General features: G+C 38.1%; 1 long non-coding RNA gene across 1 annotated transcript; it reads right to left on the minus strand.

Moving 5' to 3' along the window:
* Positions 1 to 364: 364 nt before the first annotated feature.
* On the minus strand, positions 365 to 17,999 carry LOC311431426. The gene is made up of 4 exons (XR_014689420.1): positions 17,796 to 17,999; positions 17,258 to 17,380; positions 1,867 to 1,974; positions 365 to 1,771 (listed from the first exon to the last, which is right to left on the minus strand). It is a non-coding gene; the product is annotated as an uncharacterized lncRNA (long non-coding RNA).
* Positions 18,000 to 18,847: the final 848 nt, after the last annotated feature.

Below are 18,847 nucleotides of genomic sequence, written 5' to 3' on the forward strand. Positions count from 1 at the left end.
GGTAGACATTAATCAGTGTTAATTACAGATATCATACGCACACACACACACACACATTTCAGAAAATATTGCTGAATTTAATTGAATGCTTCCAAACATATCAAATTTGAGGTTTCTTTTCTTCCATTAAACACTGCATTATTTCTCTTCATTAGATTCCTGCTCCTGTATCTTAAGTTCCTCTCCAACTTATCACAAAATTCCCTTTTTATTTACTTTCATTTGAGTGAGGACTTGATTCTCTGATATACTTCACAGCTCAGTGAAGTCAATAATAGATGCTCAACTCCACAGAGTATGAGAAGTGCAGGGATTTTGAAGTTTGTGATAATTAGGAACAAACCTAGATATATTGTTCCAAGCCAAAAGTTTTTGCATCCCTATTAATGCGTTTTAGCTGGGCAAGTGAAAGAGGTAAAGGCAAACATGTTTGTATACTCAACTCCTTTATGAGGAAAAGTGGAAGCTGCAGGTGTTATTTCTACCTGATATTGGAGGGACATTGAAATATTCATTTAATCAGCATCTAAAACCAGTAGATTTCAAAGTATAAACTTTAACTTCTCACTGCAATCAAATGGAATGACACTGAGAACTGCAAATAAAAGTAATACAGATTCATACTCTGCCCCTGCTGAAAATATAAACTTCTTCAAAGTCATTCTTGGTATTGACAATTAAAAATAAATTATAAGAAAAAATCTCACATGCTTTTAAAGATGATTATGAGCAATTGGAATACCAACAAGTATCTGAGGATAAGTATCCAGTAGGATTACCGTTGAAGAAACAGGGCTTGTACACAAGATCTCCCTTACATTGGTAACATATGTTTATGAAAAGTTAACTCTTCCTGCTGGTAAAAACAGTATTTGTTATCAAACACTTAATGAAGAAATTGAGAGAAATAGCTTTATGTTTTAGATATACCTAATGTTATGGGTCTGCAATGGTATACAAATAATTACCATGGTCCTTACAGGTAAGTCAACAAACTGAATGAAACTGATGGTTCTGCAACTGAGAAACAGTAGAAAATAACTCTTTGTCTGCTTGTTATGTATGAAATCTTGGCTTAGTAAGAGAAAGGTTTTTCATTGTCTTTCACAAAGAATAATCAGGCTGACAACATCACACAGAACTTCCTAACTCTTTTCAGCCAGTTGAAATGTTGCCTTCTGACTGGAGTCCTTTTTTGCCTAATTGCTCTGTCTGAAGTTCCCATGGATGGTGAGCTACCCACTCATGGAATACCCCTTTGCCTGAAGCCTGACTGAGGATCACTCTTCTGACCTTACACTGTCTCTCCTTCCCTCTCTGAAGAACTTGCTTTCCTGTGTTCCAGTTTCCTGGCCCATCTGCTGCCCTCCCACACGTGGCAGAGGGCAACAGATGGGTGATAATCATGCGGAAAAAGGCAAATGGAGGCCATGCAGAGGGGAAATGCAGCTCTGTGGCATCGTGCCCTGGCAACACAAAGCCACCACTAGTCATCCACTGCACACACACCGTGAATCAGTCAGTGACAAGTAAGGCGTGTGGCTGGTTGGAGTAGGAACAGGCTGTGACACTGCCAATGCTGGGTGGCTGGTTTCCACTGGCAAACATTGTCACTTATGGTACAGCACCGCTCAGAAGTAACCAAAGAGAACCTTGTCCACCTCTTCAAGAAAGACTCATCCTCCAGTTTAGTATGAGGGAAGAGATGTTTCATGGTGTCTTCTTCAGTGCTCCTTTAGGACATAGACACAGAGCTAAAGGGTGGGGTGTCCTGCAATGTTGGGTGAAGGAAAGCATGCATATAGCAACAACCAAAGTCTGCACACCTTTGAATCTTATAGGCTTGACATAGTATGTACAGCTCACCTGCTTCTGATGACAACTTGCTAGGACATGTAAACTGGCTGGTGACAGAAGAGGTGGACTTGGTGGTGTCTGTCAATCACAGGATGACTATGAACTACCCAGACAACACTGAAGAAAAACAGGAGGAAAAAAAAAAAAAAAAAGGCCCAAAGTAGTATAAGTATGTTATCATGTTTTCAGAAAGGGAAGTAGCAATGTAACAGTGCACATCTGAGAAAGATCTCTGGTAAGTTGGTGCATGGCTTCCTTAAGAAAGTAAGAACAGTACAGAGTAGAACTGCTCATATGATTCACATGAGGCTTGCAACACCAGGGCAAGCCTTTTGATAGTCTGAAATTTTCTTTCCAGTGAAACATAACTTACATTTCTAGGAAATACAGGCAAAATCAACTGTATTTTTTTAGTGAAGAGCAACTTTCCCAATAAATGAAGGCTAGCAAAGCTGTATCTCCATCAATCAAACAGTATTAAGCCTTTTAAAATATTTAAGTTCCTTACATGCAACTTTAGATTAAACTCAGGAATACTAACAGGTGACTTAATATTGCACAGCAATTTCTTTAACCCGTGTATTTTTCCTAATTTTTAACTTTGAAATGGTATGTAATACATATGGCTTGGTAAACAGCAAGTGGGAATACAATATGCAGACAGGGTAAATATGTTGTGCAGTTGTGCATGCTGTATTACTGTCTGTTTGAACAGCCAAATGGACAGAGAAGTTAAAATCTGTTCCCTTCCAGCCATGTAACAGGGCTGGTTGTTCAGATAGGAAATAACATCTGGAAAACTGTAAATAAAACCTCCGACTGTTAGGATAGTGCATACAACCTCCAAAACTTTTATTGTATTTAAACAGTATTTGTACTATTATTGTTCACCAGAACTTCTTCCATATTTCTACCATATGCATACATATACACTGTATTCAAAGGGTTCATTTTTTCCATTGCTTCTTCGCTCATGCTTTGTCATACTTATCTACCAGTTATCGCTCTTTTAACACCAGGATCTGAGCAGTAAGGAAGATATTTCAATATGATTTCAGGACTATGACTTAAAAATTGCGCTTTCCAAGGCCTTGGATCTATGGCACATAACTAATATTATAGTTTCCAAATAGGTCCTGCTCCGAGTGTGATGCTCTGAAGCAAACTTATGAAACAAAAATTATATAAAATTAGCTAAAGGAAGGAAAATATACATAGATCCTAATGACAATTGATTACATGATTTGTTATGACATAATTATCAGCTAGCAAGAAAGATCTGCTTATATCATAAGTCCATTTCATATTAATTAATGCCAATAAAATTTTACTACTGCCATACATGGAATCAAAACAAGGATGAGCAGTAAAAATGTAGAATGTTTGCAGTGGTTTGACAAGGTAAAACCAAATTTATTTTTGCTATCTAGTTTCCTTGCCAGTCATTTCTTGTCTAAATAGTAAACCCTTTGCATTTGAGTTTATTTTCCAAGAATAACAGCTTCAGATGTTTAGTTTGGCTGGAACTAAATTAGAAATGTTGGCCACCTATATGAAGAAAAATAAGACATTCTTGCAGATGGAAGTTCAGAGCTACATTGTGGATTTCTGAAAAAAAAAAAAATGTTTTTGGGTGCAGAGAATAAAGTAGGCAAAATACTAACACCAAAAAAATAATCTTTTGTGGACATTTTTGAGTTCAGATTAGATGAAAATGAATAAAAAAATATAAACATTCTCATCTCTAGTTTCAAAATAAATAGTGGATATATCATATCTTGAATGCTGTAGAAATGTATAGGGCACTATTGATTAGCCCAAAAAGAGTGGTATTGCACTAGCAAAGAGGTAGATGAGATTTTTTATATGCTCTTGAAGATGAGCATCCTATAAAACTAGAAGTTCACAGTGTGTATACAGTAGTTTTTATATACAAAATGGTCTTTCAGCAAATGAATTATGATGTGTCAAAATGAGTCATAGGGACTTTGCCACAGAGCAGAGTATTTGAGAAACTTTCTGCTGCAAAGTAAATATTTGTGTTTTGTTGATTAACAGGAACATGGCCGGTCTCTGACATTGCAAATCTAATGGTGATATCAGGGTTAATGAGTGAAAGCAGTCTTACCTTTCTCTCTCCTTTTCTTGCTCTGTCATACATGTACAAAACCGCGCTGAGTTTTGTACAAAACTCATATGCATAGAGGATTTTTTGTACAAAAGACCTCATATGCATAGAGGACTTAAGAAACTCACTCCAGTAGAAGAAGTATAGCATCACCAGGCAGAGTAAAGAACACCTTGAGAACTGCATCATCTTATCACAGTTAAAAGTTGTGTACGATAATTAAAAAAAAGATAACAATAATAATTAAAAAAAAAAAAAATAAAAAAGTGAAAAAGTGGAAGAGACATGGGGGCTTCTCAGGCTCTGTAAACCACATATGAGAGCAGGTCAAGAACCTTGGTTTGGAATATGACCTTAGCATTCTGCTTACAGAAAGATTTTGCTATAAATCTTGCAAGGTCAAGCTTCCATGAGAAGTGCCTGGGTCGTTTTTGTCTCAGCCATGCTGAAAATATAATATACAATGATGTTTCTGCTTGTTCATCTTATTTGCCTTCTCCTGGTGGATCATGCCACATATGTATGGCAGAAGGAACAGAAGGATGAAGGAGAAATGGGAGAACCACTCAGGCTTGCCCATCCAGCAGATTCAGTGATCCTGCAAAATGCATCCACAAAGATAGCTGCCAGCCCCCAGAGTGACCAGGCATCCCCAGATATACTTGCAGATATACTCCATGTGGAAACAGCCAGGCCAGACAGGGCTCCTGAAATGGCCCTTTCCCATAATGGCAGCTGTCAGATTTATCACCTTGGGCTGCACTTGTTCTGCTGCAAAGGGGACTCAGTCCCATAAAGGATCTTTCCCAGGTCCTTGAACACTTAAGATGCAAACAAGCATTGGAAGCTGTGAACGCCTTTAGTGGCTCCACAGCTTTGGGAACATTCTGCTTTGCAAGAAATTCCTCAGGGAGGTCATTTCCAGCTCTGATTTCTCTGAGCCCTTAATGCTGTCCAAGTTCATTAAAACACCTGAAGAAAACAATGTACTTCCAGAGGCAATATAAAAAGGAGTCTGCCTGCTTGAGCCAGTGAGAAAATAGAGCAGGTGTGTGCTTACAAAAGCAAAAAGAAATCTTACAAAAGACAAAACAAATTACAAATAAATAAATGCTTAGAGAAAAAACAGCACACCTCTCTTCTGAGACACCAGAATAGAACACAACCCTCACAGCATGATTCAGCCTGGTGGGCGTTACTCAAGGTGCTTCCTATTTTCGTTTCCTCTCTTTTCTCCTCCTGCTGCCCCTCCCCATACTTTTCTTTTCCCTCAGAGCTGTTCTTTACTTTAACTCCCAGAAAAAATAAATAAAATAAATAAATGTTTATACAGAGCAGGGAAATTTCATTTGCAAACTCAATCAGTTTTATATCCAGGAAAAACAGATAATAATGATTGTACAGCCAACAGATACCATTGACTTACTGCAGTTAATCCATTCTAATAATATTGATCTCTTCCCAGATAAAAGGAAAGGTTGGATAATTGTACTTTTTTCCACTCATACAATTACATTTTATTTGTAAGTGTATTGAAGTTTAGTTTGCAAAAGCTTTAGAGGCAGACCTCCATGGCTTACTTGTCCACTTTCTCAGATGACTTTAGAAAAACTGTCCATGTGATGAGATTAAGTTGCCTTGTATGTAATTTCATGCAGAGAATTCCAAGAATTCTCTGTGTATTTGATATGCCTAAACTCCAAAAACCTCATCTTTGATGGCAGAGCAGACTTCAGGGCTTTCTACATTGGCATGGCACAAACTTGAGGAAGGGTCGAGATGCTCCTGTCACAAGAAAGCTGTTTCAAAGGAACTGAACCAGGATGGAGACCAGAGAGTTGATCTGCTTGGTCCTTTCTGCAGCTGAGATCACAGCAAGGGCAGCTGATGACTCTGTGAGGAGCCAAAACCGGATGCACCCAACTCTTCTTTCCCTGGCAGCAGCAGCAAACCCAACTGAGAACTTGGCTATGAGACAGTTAAATTGCTCTCCTGAGTATCAGTGTCATCAGTATTCTTCTCAATCTATAATGTCAGGAAAGCCCACAGACACAGACCAAATCTGAAGGTCTAAGTTTTGAATTCTGAATGAAATGTTATATGCAAAACCACATATAAAATAAAAAGAAAATGAAAAAAAAAATACTAGTCACACTCTCCTGTAAATAGTGCTTGGAAAACAAAATGTACAGTCTTTATTATGATATACTGATCTCTATTTGTCTGGAGATATCACATTTACTCCTACTCATGATGGTTTACATGCTCTTAGAAACATCTATATTTAGTTTTCTCCTAGAAAAGATATGGCACTTAAAAATAAAGGAAGTGAAAGAGCACAAACAGCCTAACTGGATTACTGGAATGGGATATTATTTTAGTAGGAACACTACCAAGCAAAGACTTTCATATAAAATATGAACTTAAATCCTCTGAAAGTAGCTTCAAAAACTGGGCTCTGAATTTGTTTCAGTGATTTTGCTTCTGTGTCAGACCCATAAAGATTTTCCAGACTCATTTCAGATGTGAATGAAATCTCCTAGGAACATGGTTAATAAAACCTGATGGTACTTTTATGATTCTCTTAGCTGATGGGAAAAACCTCATTTCTGTTGAATCTTAGCCCTTACTCAACCCTGAACCCAAATTCAAATTCTAAACAAGTCAAATCCAACACTTGTTGGTGCTTTGATCATTGTTGCACAAAAGAGACAGAAAAGGGAGGATTTCTTTACTGTGAGGGTGGTGAGGCACTGGCACAGGTTGCCCAGAGAAGCTGTGGATGCCCCATCCCTGGAGGTGTTCAAGACCAGGCTGGATGGGGCTTTGGGCAACCTGGTCTGGTGGGAGGTGTCCCTGCCCATGGCAGGGGCTTGGAACTAGATAGGCTTTAAAGTATCTTCCAACTCAAATCTATAATTCTGTGAAACTGCCTGGGAAATTCTACTGGTGAACAGAGAGGAAAACTATGCAAAATCATGCAAGCCTCTCAAAGCCCTGTCATTCACAGCTTTAACTGCTGCTGAAGTGTTTCTAAGAGTGTAGGTTTGGTGCTTTTGAGAAGCACTCACATACATCCTCACCACAGCATGGATGATTTTTACAAAGGACTTCTAGTACTATTAGTAGGAAAAGTCAACATCACCTCCCTTAAACACACACGCACACAAAAAGGAGTATAATCCACAGCTTTCTTTCCAAGAACAGAAGACAGCATTCATGTGTGTGCACCAGGAACTGTTTCTAATCACCTAAATAAGGAGCTTCTCTACCTTTCAAGATACAAACATGGAGCTGATGGTGTACAGAGTACTTCAGGATTTTTTTCCTTTTTCCTTCCAGTCCATTCCTCTTTTAAACTTACAAAATAATAATAATAAAAAAAATAATAATTATCCCAGGAGAATGTTATGCCTGTGTAATTTTTTCCACTGTATCAATAATGACTGTATTTCACATGCCCCTTCTAATTACATAATGCCTGAGATTAAAATTCAACAGCCTCTCTCAAAGAGAAAGTACTTTAATATCTGGAGTGCTGCTCCTGTAAATTGGCATCTGAAAGACAGGCTAAAAAAGGGGCATAAATACTAACATTCCCATCCTTCCTAACTGACTGCAATGCCAATGAGCTGCACCGACTCTTTACACAGACCTCCCACATTCTTGATAGGATGTTTTCTAGCAGAGTGATCCACAAATATTATCATTCAATGACAATACAGTTTCATCAAGGTACGTCTCAATCCACAGGATACAAGCCCCACACAACAGACGGAAAATTTGGCGCAGTGATGCGCACACTGCGTGTGTTACTTACTGGTTATTGCAGTGGTCATACCGAGTCCCGTATGGCGTTATATTAACGAATGGCATGCAAGCACCTTCTGTTGAAACATCTGCGACAGGGAAATTTCAGGCATTTTTCCAGATATTTTTTGTGCTCTGGACCAAATTTTCATTAGGGCTATAAAAGCTGGCAGGCAGCATTGTTGTGTATGATTTTTTAATAAACTGGGACATGCCTTTGTTAGAGGAGTGAAGAAAAGGGCTCTTTAGAGACTTCTTCCTATTACAAAAAGTTCAGAAAACATATGACAGCTCACCAAACAGTGTCTCCTAACTTTTTTTTTTTCCTGTCTCCTCCAAGTGTAAGATTTCCTGCTTCTTTAGATGTATACAGAGATTTACAGGTTTTGAAATGAAACCAAAAATGTATTTTTTTTTTTTTTTATATCTCTCAGATTAAATGATTCCAACAGTGGCATTACTCGAGAACGTGTTCAAAGAGAGAGCACGCAGCTAACATAGACATTTAGCATCTTTTTGATGCCTGCTGCCAAGAATCTCACAAAGGATTTTCACTTGCTTAATAGACATGGACCACCCCCCCCCCCCAAAAAAAAAAAGGGGGGGGGGAGAAAAGAAAGCTAATGGGCATGATCTTTTATACAATGCAAAGCTCATGCATAGCATTACTCCTTTTTGTTTCAGAAACACCACATCACCAGCTCACTGCTCTTCACTTCCCCGCAAAACAACAGCCACCAGACACAAATCGAAGTTCCATTTCGCAATTCTCCCTGCCACAGTACGAACACTAATGCAGAACAAACATGCTTGACAGTAAATATGTACATTATCATTATGTAAATAGCTATGTTATCATTATAGCAAAATGATGATGTTCTTTGCTAAGTCTATATTCCCTTTCCAAGAATATTATGCAGTTCGAAGTATAATTTCCATTATGCCACTGGGGCTAGAAAAACACTTCAGTTCAACAATAATTAGTATACTGTATATAACAAAATGTTTACTATGGATAAAGATGATGTGCAATCCTAAATCGTTCTAGACAAACAAATGCATTTTTGCATGGTAGGGTTTAGCCTCAGCAACAGAAGCACTTTCAGATTAATATCCATTCTCACATCCAAGCTGAGCATCATATTATAACATTTTACACCAACAACACCACAAGCTGTAATAATGACATTTTAAATTGTATGAGGTGAAAGATCTACTGTTAGGATGAAGGAGATTTCATTTCTGAACCTTAAATGAACTAGAAATGACTGCATGTCACAGGCTGTTTGGCAATGTTACAGCATTTACACAAAGTCCATTGCTCATGCATAGATAGGTACATCAGCATTGCAAAACAGAATTCCTTAGGTTTTTAGTAACTCAAAAATTTATGGTAGTCAAAGAGCAAGGCAAGGCCAACTCCTGAGTTAATAAGCTCTAAGACTACTAAGTGTATGTCTATCTACATCATGCAATTACCTGTGAACTCTAGATATGCATGTCCATAAGACAGAGATAAAAAGTGCTGACTTCTTACAGAAATTAAATACATAAATGCTGGCATAAGTAAAATTGAATGAAAGTGTTAATTTCTTCACAGCTTCTTTTGAGGTAAGTTAATGTAAATACTTGTCTCTCTTTTCCTCTGTAAAAGTGGATTAATTCTTTAGAAGTTTGTAAATGGGTTCAAAATGTCTTCAGTTTCTTCTTTCATTTTGCTTTGAATGCTGCTTTGAACTGAAAAATTAACTTTCCAAAAAGGCAGATATGCCAATTAGAATGAAAAACAAAACAAAACAACAACAACAAAAAAAGGAAACAAAATGAATTTATAAACTATAAAATACAAAATGGCCAGATTCTCACTGTTCTGCTGCTCACTTCTATTACAGGTTCATGTACCACATTTGAAATGTGAAAATCTTGTGTGAAAATATTCATACCAGTCTCATCAGTTCCCACTGTGCATCAGCTCCTTTTAGATAGTCTTTTCATGTGGAAGCTCACATTGAAAGAATGAAAATAAAGAAGCTGGACATATCTTTGAGCACTCTCACAGAGATTGTGCATGGCTAGTCCTCCTTTCCCACATCAGTTTTTAGATATTTATTTTACATCTTCACCGAGTCAGGTCCTGCCCATGTAACCAAGCCACTTGGGGGGAAGCGGCAGCAGCAGGGAAAAGCTGCCCATATCCTTTTGATTAATGTTTTCATTTCAAACTGATCCAATCTCAGAAAAATACTAATTTCTTACCAAACCTCTTCCCACTTCTGGCCTCCACAGCGTACAGGGTTGTAAAATGGGACTGTGGCTTATACAGAAGAAATATTTCCCTTTCTTTTAAACATGAGACTCAATAGCACCACCGGATTCCTCTCATTCTTTTCCTGTGAGAATCAGTGAGTAATTATTCCCAATTTACATTCTGTGTAGCATTCATGACTTCATGTACCTCTCTCATAGCTTTAGCAAGTTTTCTCTCTTAAACTGAGAACTCTTAGTCTGTTTAGTGTCTTTGAAGCCAGTCCATGCCTACGGATGTCTTTGTTACCCTTACCTAGGGTACCTTTCCTAGTTCTACTATACCTTCTGCACACAGTATTCAAGACATAAAGTAACCACCGATAATGTAAACATATGATAATGCAATGATGTTTTCAGTCATTTTCCAGTACCTTGCAGGAGCACTCCAACAAAGAACTTGGATAGTTTCATAGAGCTAGTTACAGATTGAACCACACAAGTAATTGACTGAAAGAGTTGCTTGACAAATGGAAATATGTGATAAAAAAAAAAAATAAAAAAAATTCATTTCAACTGGAAACAAACAAAACAAAAATTGTTAATTTATACAAAGCAAATAAACGAAAAAGAGAAAGGGCAAGGGCAAGAGAAAGGGCAAGGGAAAGAAAAAGAAAAAGAAAAAGAAAAAGAAAAAGAAAAAGAAAAAGAAAAAGAAAAAGAAAAAGAAAAAGAAAAAGAAAAAGAAAAAGAAAAAGAAAAAGAAAAAGAAAAAGAAAAAGAAAAAGAAAAAGAAAAAGAAAAAGAAAAAGAAAAAGAAAAAGAAAAAGAAAAAGAAAAAGAAAATTTGGTTATTTCTAGAAAAGAGGTGAAATTTTTTATTTTTATTTTATTCTAAGGACTGTAACAATTTTTAAGGAATCTTAGGGAAGGGTTACTCCAAAGATCTCACTTTTTGAAATCTAAGGCAAAATAGGTGGCTGTTGTGAATTGCAAAAAGAAAGAACAATTAAAGCAACTGGATACAAGTAGGAGTCTAGACCAAGGTTTTCCTCCCCAGTTTATGCACCTCTATCTGTATAATTGTTATTCTTATCGCTTTGAGGTAGTTGACTAGAACTTGTACCTGGTAGACCTGCACTGACATTTAGCATTAAGCTTTAGCTAGTAAAACCAGTACTGCGCCACTGGCACAATGATGTGCTCTTTGATCTCAGTCCCTTTCCTACACCCTAAACATTTAAAGGTAATACTTGGGCACCAGCAAAAAACATCAAACACGTTGTCATCCTTTCTTGTTGCCACATCTTTCCAATTCAAAGAATGAACAGTTACCATGATGGACCCTAAGAAAACTAAACTGGGTGCAAGTAAGGGATCAGTTACAGATTGCCACTGTAGGGTGAGTTGTACCTGTCTTAGCTTGCAGCTTCTCATCTCTCTCACATGCAGGGTGCAACTGCCATAACAGCTTACCACTGAAGATTCATATATACACACACATATATGACTCTCTAACGTAACAAAGGCATAATGTAACCCAAGACAAAGCTGAACATGGTACAGGCCAAAAGTTTCTATGGTGAGAATGTCTAATCCTTGAAAAACATGTTCATGGAATAGGAGGGCACTGTAATCATTTCAAGTCTTTAAACATTATGGAGTAGACGCTACTGTTTCTCCAGCTGATAACATTTCCTCAACTGTATGTCTGGCAAAGGCTTCTCTCTCCTCTCTTGAGTTCTCAGGTACTTCCACAAGTCATTTAAGGAAAGATTTTAGGGATTGGGAAGACTTTGCCTGTGAAGAACCAGACACATTCTAGTAGGGAGGAGGAACATAGGGAGGGAGGGTTTTCTTTCTGATCTTCATGGACCTTACATCACCATTGGCTTCCTGCCCTGGATCTAAAAGGAGCTGCAGTAAAACCAACTTTCCAAAAGTTGGTTAGGCATCAAAGAAGAGGTGTGTCATGGTGGGGCTGCGCTTTGTACAAGGTCAGATGTCTGGGTTGCAATACACTATTAACTATTTAAAAAAATAACACAGAAAACATTGGAGTGTGCGGAATGGGATCTCTTGATATCTGTATTTTGCATGTCACTTTCTGAAAAGAAGAAAATATGCATTCCTCTTCCACTGAAGCATATTGATTGCAGCCCTGCAGATTGATTTTGGTCCATGCCATGAGGTTAATGCTCGTCTTGATCTGCACTGACATGAAAATACCATCTGTGTAACCCCAGCTTGCCTTGCTGGGAGAAGAGAAGATACAGGGCTCAGCAGCTGGTCTCAGCTACTCTGGGAAAAGTGTTTGTCTCCAGACCAAGTCTGGATCCAGCCATATCTGGCAAAAGTATCGTAAGTATATCACATGCATACTCCAGAGAAATCTTAGGAAGCTTAATGGAAGATCAGTTTGTATGCTGAGGCTGTTACATGAAAAGCATCAGGAAAAGCATAAACTGTTCTTATTTTGAAATCGTGCAGGGAAATTAGTATACAGTATAATAATGTCACAGGACTGTTATGAGTTGATCAAATATCTCTAAATGAAGATATATAATTCACATGATCTTTTCTTTCTCTTTGGTCAATATCTAATTAATGCATTTGTCCCTAAAAGAGCTGACTGCCTTTCTGGTTATTAGGACACAATACTGAATCTTCCCATAAGCATGCAAGTAAAATGTTTTGTGTGTTACACCAAGGAAAGACTCTACTGCATCCTCTTAACTTTCTGAAAATAAGCTGGAAACAGTGCTTGTCCCAACAGAAACAACCTTCCTATATTGGATCCTTTCCTGATATGCCAACATAAACATTTTTTCCTTAAAGATGAGCATATATTCTGGCTGTTTATCTGAAAATTTGAACTCAGTAAATTGATGCAAAGTTTATAACATAATTAAATGAAAAAAAAAAAAAAGGAATTATAATCCGTGTGTTGGATTGCTCTCTCAGATCTGCACTCCTTTACTCCTTGGAGGGGAATAAAGGCAGTTACAAACTCACTGCTGAAATCAACATGTGACTTTGCTCTCCTGTGTTCAAGCAAAATCCACACTCTCTAAATCCCTAAATTGCACGGTGACTTTCTTGAAGTTTAAGAGCAAGAGTGGAGCCATGGGAGATCACTTGCATGAAAGCATCCCTTCAGTTTCTCAGAGCACCCGCTCCACACTTCATGCCCCGCACTGGCCCCGCAGTACACATTTCAAAGCACCGGCTGGCTCTGCCCGCGCTGCCAAAGCACATGTGGCTGCGTGGAGATCCCGAGGTGACACGGTCAGTTTGATGAAGTATACAAAAGCTTTTGGCACTGCATATCTGCAATATCATGGACAGTCAAGGAGGCGCCTGTTATAAAAATACACAGTGAAACACAACTGGAGGACTGCTCTTTCTCAAAGGCTAACGTAATGCATTCCTTCTGTTTAGGCTCATTTTCCAGCCTTTCACATTCTTTGTGAACAAGAGTTATAAAACAAGCCTGATGCAGGCCAATTATTTTTACTTTGAAGGCCATTAATCAAGATTGACTAAGAAAATGAAGACAGCTAAGCAAAATTTCATATGTGACTAGAGTGAGATTAAAATAAAACCAGATGGGGATGGACAGAGACGTTAAGCTGCTTTCTCTCCCCCTTCCCTCCCCTTTTTTTCTTTTTTTGACTCATGTAATAAATGTCTTTTACAAATTACAGCACTCTTATTTTCTTACAGTAAATCAAATTGGGTCATAATGTACAAGTGGTCTCATTGCTGAAATGTCAAAAATAGAACCCGCCTTGTTCTTCCAAAGTAATTCCTCAAATCTAAACCAGCAGTGTGGCCTGACAGTCTATAAACCATCTACCTGGATGCAGATCTCTTTTAAGGTAACTGTCTGTTGCTGATAGATGCATTTTGCAAGCTCCCAGCATGAGCCATACGGTGAGATCTGTAGCATGTAGTCATTTTCAGGAATCTGAATTTGCAGGACTTACGTAAGGGTACTTCTAACAAATTTCAGGGAATTTCTGGAGCCAGAAATTTTTCTAAACATCAATTAACTTTAAGTCAAAGACAAGTATACCTATAAAACCCTGCAAAAGTTTAAATAATTTTTGCAGACCCCAGTTTTCATTGGTTAAATGAAAAACACCATGCAAACTGTAGAGATTACTTTTGAGTTTTCAGGACACTCCAAGAAAAAGAAGAATCAGAAAGATGGGTAAATACACAGAAGGATATTCCCACATCAGGCAGGTTTTTTGAAAATGTAGCTATTGCAAAATCTTTTACTTAAGATGAAATGGTCATGTATATATTAATATCTTTTTACAAGAAAAAAAAAAAAAAAGCCTATTAGAAAAAATTATGAGAAAATGGTCCCAAATATGCTTAGACTAGATAATTCAAAATGACTTTTCTTTTCTAGTCAGATTTTGAAGAAATATATTCTAGTAGTTAACCTCACTCATATCGTTTCTGACATTTCTAGAAGCATATTTTATTAAACTCTACTATATCACTGCCAAGAAAATAAAGAAATAAAAAGTAAAAATAAAAATAAATAAAAATAAATAAAAATAAATAAAAATAAATAAAAATAAATAAAAATAAAAAGGGATAGACCATCAGCATTTTATTAGAAGACCTGAGACCTAACTTTGCAAAGAAGTTAGCTGGTACAGTGAAAAACAAGAGCTATTTCCCCAGGTTTCACTGTGTTTGAAATATTAATTGGGTCTGAGGACTGGCTATATCCCTATGAGAACATTTTATTTTAAGGAAGGGAAGGCCATGAACATATAGACTGGAATTCTGTAAACTCTCTGAATGAATGTTTCAGTTCCCTAGTTTTTTTCTGCATCACCTCCCATTCATTTGAACCCATAGCTTTCTTCCACACGCTCCTCATAATGTTGTAGAAATAGGCCTAGAAGGCATATTAAAGGGTCTTTTAGGCCACCCTTTCCACCAAGACAGGATCAGCTGTTCCTCCATTATTCTTGACAGATGTTTGTCCAACTTGTTTAAAAAACCTTGTACAGCAGTCCGTATAGATTTCCTAGCCAACCCATTCTGTTTCTAGCACAGAAAACATTTCCTGGTGTATACCCTTAATCTCTTTTCCTGAAAATTAGGCTCCCTACTTCTTTTGGACATTGGCAACGGTTTATTACTTTCCTTTTCGCAGCTACCTTTGAGCACTTATCATACATTTACCCAGTTTGCCTCTATCTAGACTAAACAACCCCACTGCCTTCAGTCTTCCTTCACAGGTCATGTTTTCCAGACCCTCAGTTGCTCTTGCTCCTCTCCTTGGATTCTTTCCAAGCAATTCATATCTTTCTTGAAATGCAGTGCCCCAAACTGGACACAGTGCTCCAGCAGTGCTCTGGTGTGAGACCAGAAGAACTAGTTCATGTTTCGTACATATGCCAGCACTGTTTATACATCCCAGGATGATGTTTGGGTTTTTGGCAACAGCCTGACCTTACTGATTCATGTTCATTTTGTGTTTGCTTTGGCCCCCAGCTCATTCTCTGAAGAATGGCTGCTTTTCCATACACCCCCCTGTCTTGCAGCCCACATCTCCTCACCAAGTTGTGCCATTCTTGCTTTAAGCCATTTCTCCATTTTGTGACGATCATCCTGAATTCTGATCCTTCAGAAACTTCATTGGCACACTTGGCTTAGTATCATCTATGTATCAAGTATTCTACCATCTAGGGACTTTAATTAGACTAATTAATATCACTGGCCCCAAACGTAGCTTGGAGAGTACATCCTCTTGGTCAGATACTGATCTGGCATTAACTCTCATCATGGTACAATTTCCCAAGCAGTTACATATCAATAACGTATCCCTCATTTATTTTTGTTGACTATTGTGCAAGACAGCGTCAAAAACCCTACTGAAGTCAAGACACCTACTTCTTTGTTCTATTCAGAAGGCAAATTAACCCTAATTTATTTATTTCTGTAGTGGGCTACTTGGCATGTTTTGTGCTCTTTCACTCAGTTATTTATTAATCTTATATCTTGCAGATGCTCACAGGAGTCTGTTGGATGTTTGTATTTTTTTCTGCAGAGGAAGTGAATTTGCCTTTTTAAAAATTCCATAAATCCACCTTTCTTGTTTTATTTTTAAAGATGGTGGTGATTTACCAAACAATATTTGTAGGAGTAACAGAATATTCTGAAATGAAGCTAATTTGCTCCTTATGGCCTTGAAGACTGTATCCCCTTCAAAAAAGATATATTTATATTTATTTATTAAATTAAGATCCTGTTCTTACCTCCTCAGACCTCTTGTCACAGTTTATTTGTTTATCAGTTTCCTCACAGTACTTGTTCCACTCCAGCCTGTTTTCTCTGTCCATTCTCTCTCGCTATTGCTTTTCTCAGTTAAGTGGAATCCCAGTTAAGTGGAATCTGGTTCAGTAATGTTCAAGTGCAATTTAATGTTTTGAAATGAAGGCATTTGAGGTGCTTTAGTATAAAGGTTAATTCACCCAATTCCTGCTTCTCTTATTCAAATAACTTTATGAACAGTAGATCACAAAGTGATATCTGAGGGAAAAAGTGCTTAGGAGCACAAAGACACTGTGCACTCTGCCTTGTCTTTTCCCTGATCAAAGAGGTTTGAGCACTGCTGATAGCAGCTTTCAAGAGATATTACTGGTGGGGAAATTCAGTGCCCGTCTTCCTCGATGCTTGTTTATCTCACATTCCCTTTCCTTAATTTAGCTAAACATGTACCTAGGTAAATCTTCCATTGCCTATTGTCCTTAGTAATGCCTTTACTCACCTCATTTTCCATGCTTTACTCAGAGAGGAATGAATATACAGATGTGCTGTTATTAGAGTGTATAGAGATAGGTGAGGCAAAAACTAGAGACCTTTTCTGATCTCTACAAAGCCATGTTGTTTTGTGAGGACAGTGGCTTTTTAACGTTAGATTAGTCTCTGCCCCGAAAAAAAAAAAAAATCAAGCAATAAAATAGCATTTTAAAATAAGAAGCTAAGCTACTGGTTAAACTTTCCTATTTGTTTGAAGGCACTTTCCTCCTTATGCTTTAGAGGTTGTGACTCAGAACCTTGTTACAATCATTTTATACAGGGTTTTCTGAGAAGCTGAGACTTCCATGAAACAGCAACAGTGCAAGATATCTGAACCCAGGTACAATGGGAAAACACAGCCTGGCAGGGCTCTGCTTGGCTCACCTGTTGACATAAGCAGAAGTCGGTTCTCCAGCTATGACAGTTGCCCACCTCTTTCTGAATCCATCCTTTCAGCTCCCTCACCCATTCTTTCAGCTCTCTCTGATGCTGTCAGCCACAAACTACCTTTATAAACAAAGCCGCAAATATAACCTCCTGATGAAGGAAGGTGTTTATCTATTTTTGTAAATAACAGCCGTGTGGAAGTGGTAGAATGTTCATTTCCCAGAATTTCTATGTATTACCATGGAAAGCTGCAAGTATTCTTAATAAATAAATAAATAAATTAATTAATTAACCTAGTGTATTTGGTATTTTGGTCCGTTAAAGACTCTGTTTGAATTTGATGGAAAACCATTTGATCATTTCTGTGGAAATCTGTGCCAAGTTCTGTGGGACTGGCCCACCAACAGAAAAGAGCAATAACTCCTTGAACACTGCTTTGATATCCCCTTAGCACTTTGGTGATATCAAAGTGAGACAAAATTCATCCTCCAGATGAGCTCCCTCCCAGATACCTCAGGATGTGACTATTAGATACCTTCTCAAAACCGGAGGAAGATTAATCCATTTTCTTATTCTTCTTCATTAAAAGTTCAACATCTCTCCCCACTGCTGCACCTGACCCTTAGCTTATCAGATCACCACACAGAAGGTGAGCAGCCAAGTTGTACTAAACTCCTTGGTGGTCTGAGTCTTTCCAGGTGCCCTCCAGAACTCAACCTGCTCTCTAGACAGCAACACCTGCTTGTGAACTCTGCATGCTGCTCTGCTTCCCTGCTCAGGTGTTTCCTTTGTCACACGTACCAGTAATGATCTGCAGATGGGCTGAGCTGCTGGCTAGTGTGGTGCTTCGAGGTGTGCCTCAGAGAGGAAAGACCATCCAGATGGGATTTAACCTGCAGCATTGCACAGACTGTCCATTTAAAATCATCATCCCTGAGCACAGACTGCAAAAGCTTTTTCCACAGTGTGTGGTAGGAGACCCTGCCACTTCAACACAGTGGAAAACAGCTAAATAAAATCAAATAAAATAAATCTGTGTTCATTAGTACTCACTGATGACTCATTTCAGAATGCTCAGAGCCTCTTGAGCCTGCTCTTCCATGGTTGTGGCTAAAGAGATTCTCCTGCCTACTCACCAGATGCATTTTACAGCCTAAGCAGTGCAGTTCACTGAGGTGTTTCAGCCAATGTTAATGAAGTGGAATTTATGGCAAAGGTTGAAAGATGGAATAACAAAACAGGTAATTTGCTCTAAGAAGTATGGGGTTTGTGGTCTGTTTCCATTCCCCAAGGTAAGGGGAGGGAAGGAAACCTAACAAGTAATGCATAAAAGTCCCAAGACTTGAGTTTGGTTCAAAGAGCTGCTTTGAACTTCTTGTGCAACTTTGGGCAAGCCACTTTCAGTTATCTAGGCCTCCATTTCTTACTGAGTGGCTGTAGATTAAGATCATACATGGTGGCAATGAGCTGTGTAGAAAATCTTGACATGCAAAAACACCTCAAGAGGAAGCTGTGAAGTTATTTGCTAGCAGTTTGGAAGTAGACAGAACATAAGCCTGTATTTCTTTTGAAGTGTTTGCACCACAT

This window comes from Aythya ferina, assembly GCF_964211825.1.
Source record: "Aythya ferina genome assembly, chromosome: 2".
Classification (NCBI taxonomy): domain Eukaryota; kingdom Metazoa; phylum Chordata; class Aves; order Anseriformes; family Anatidae; genus Aythya; species Aythya ferina.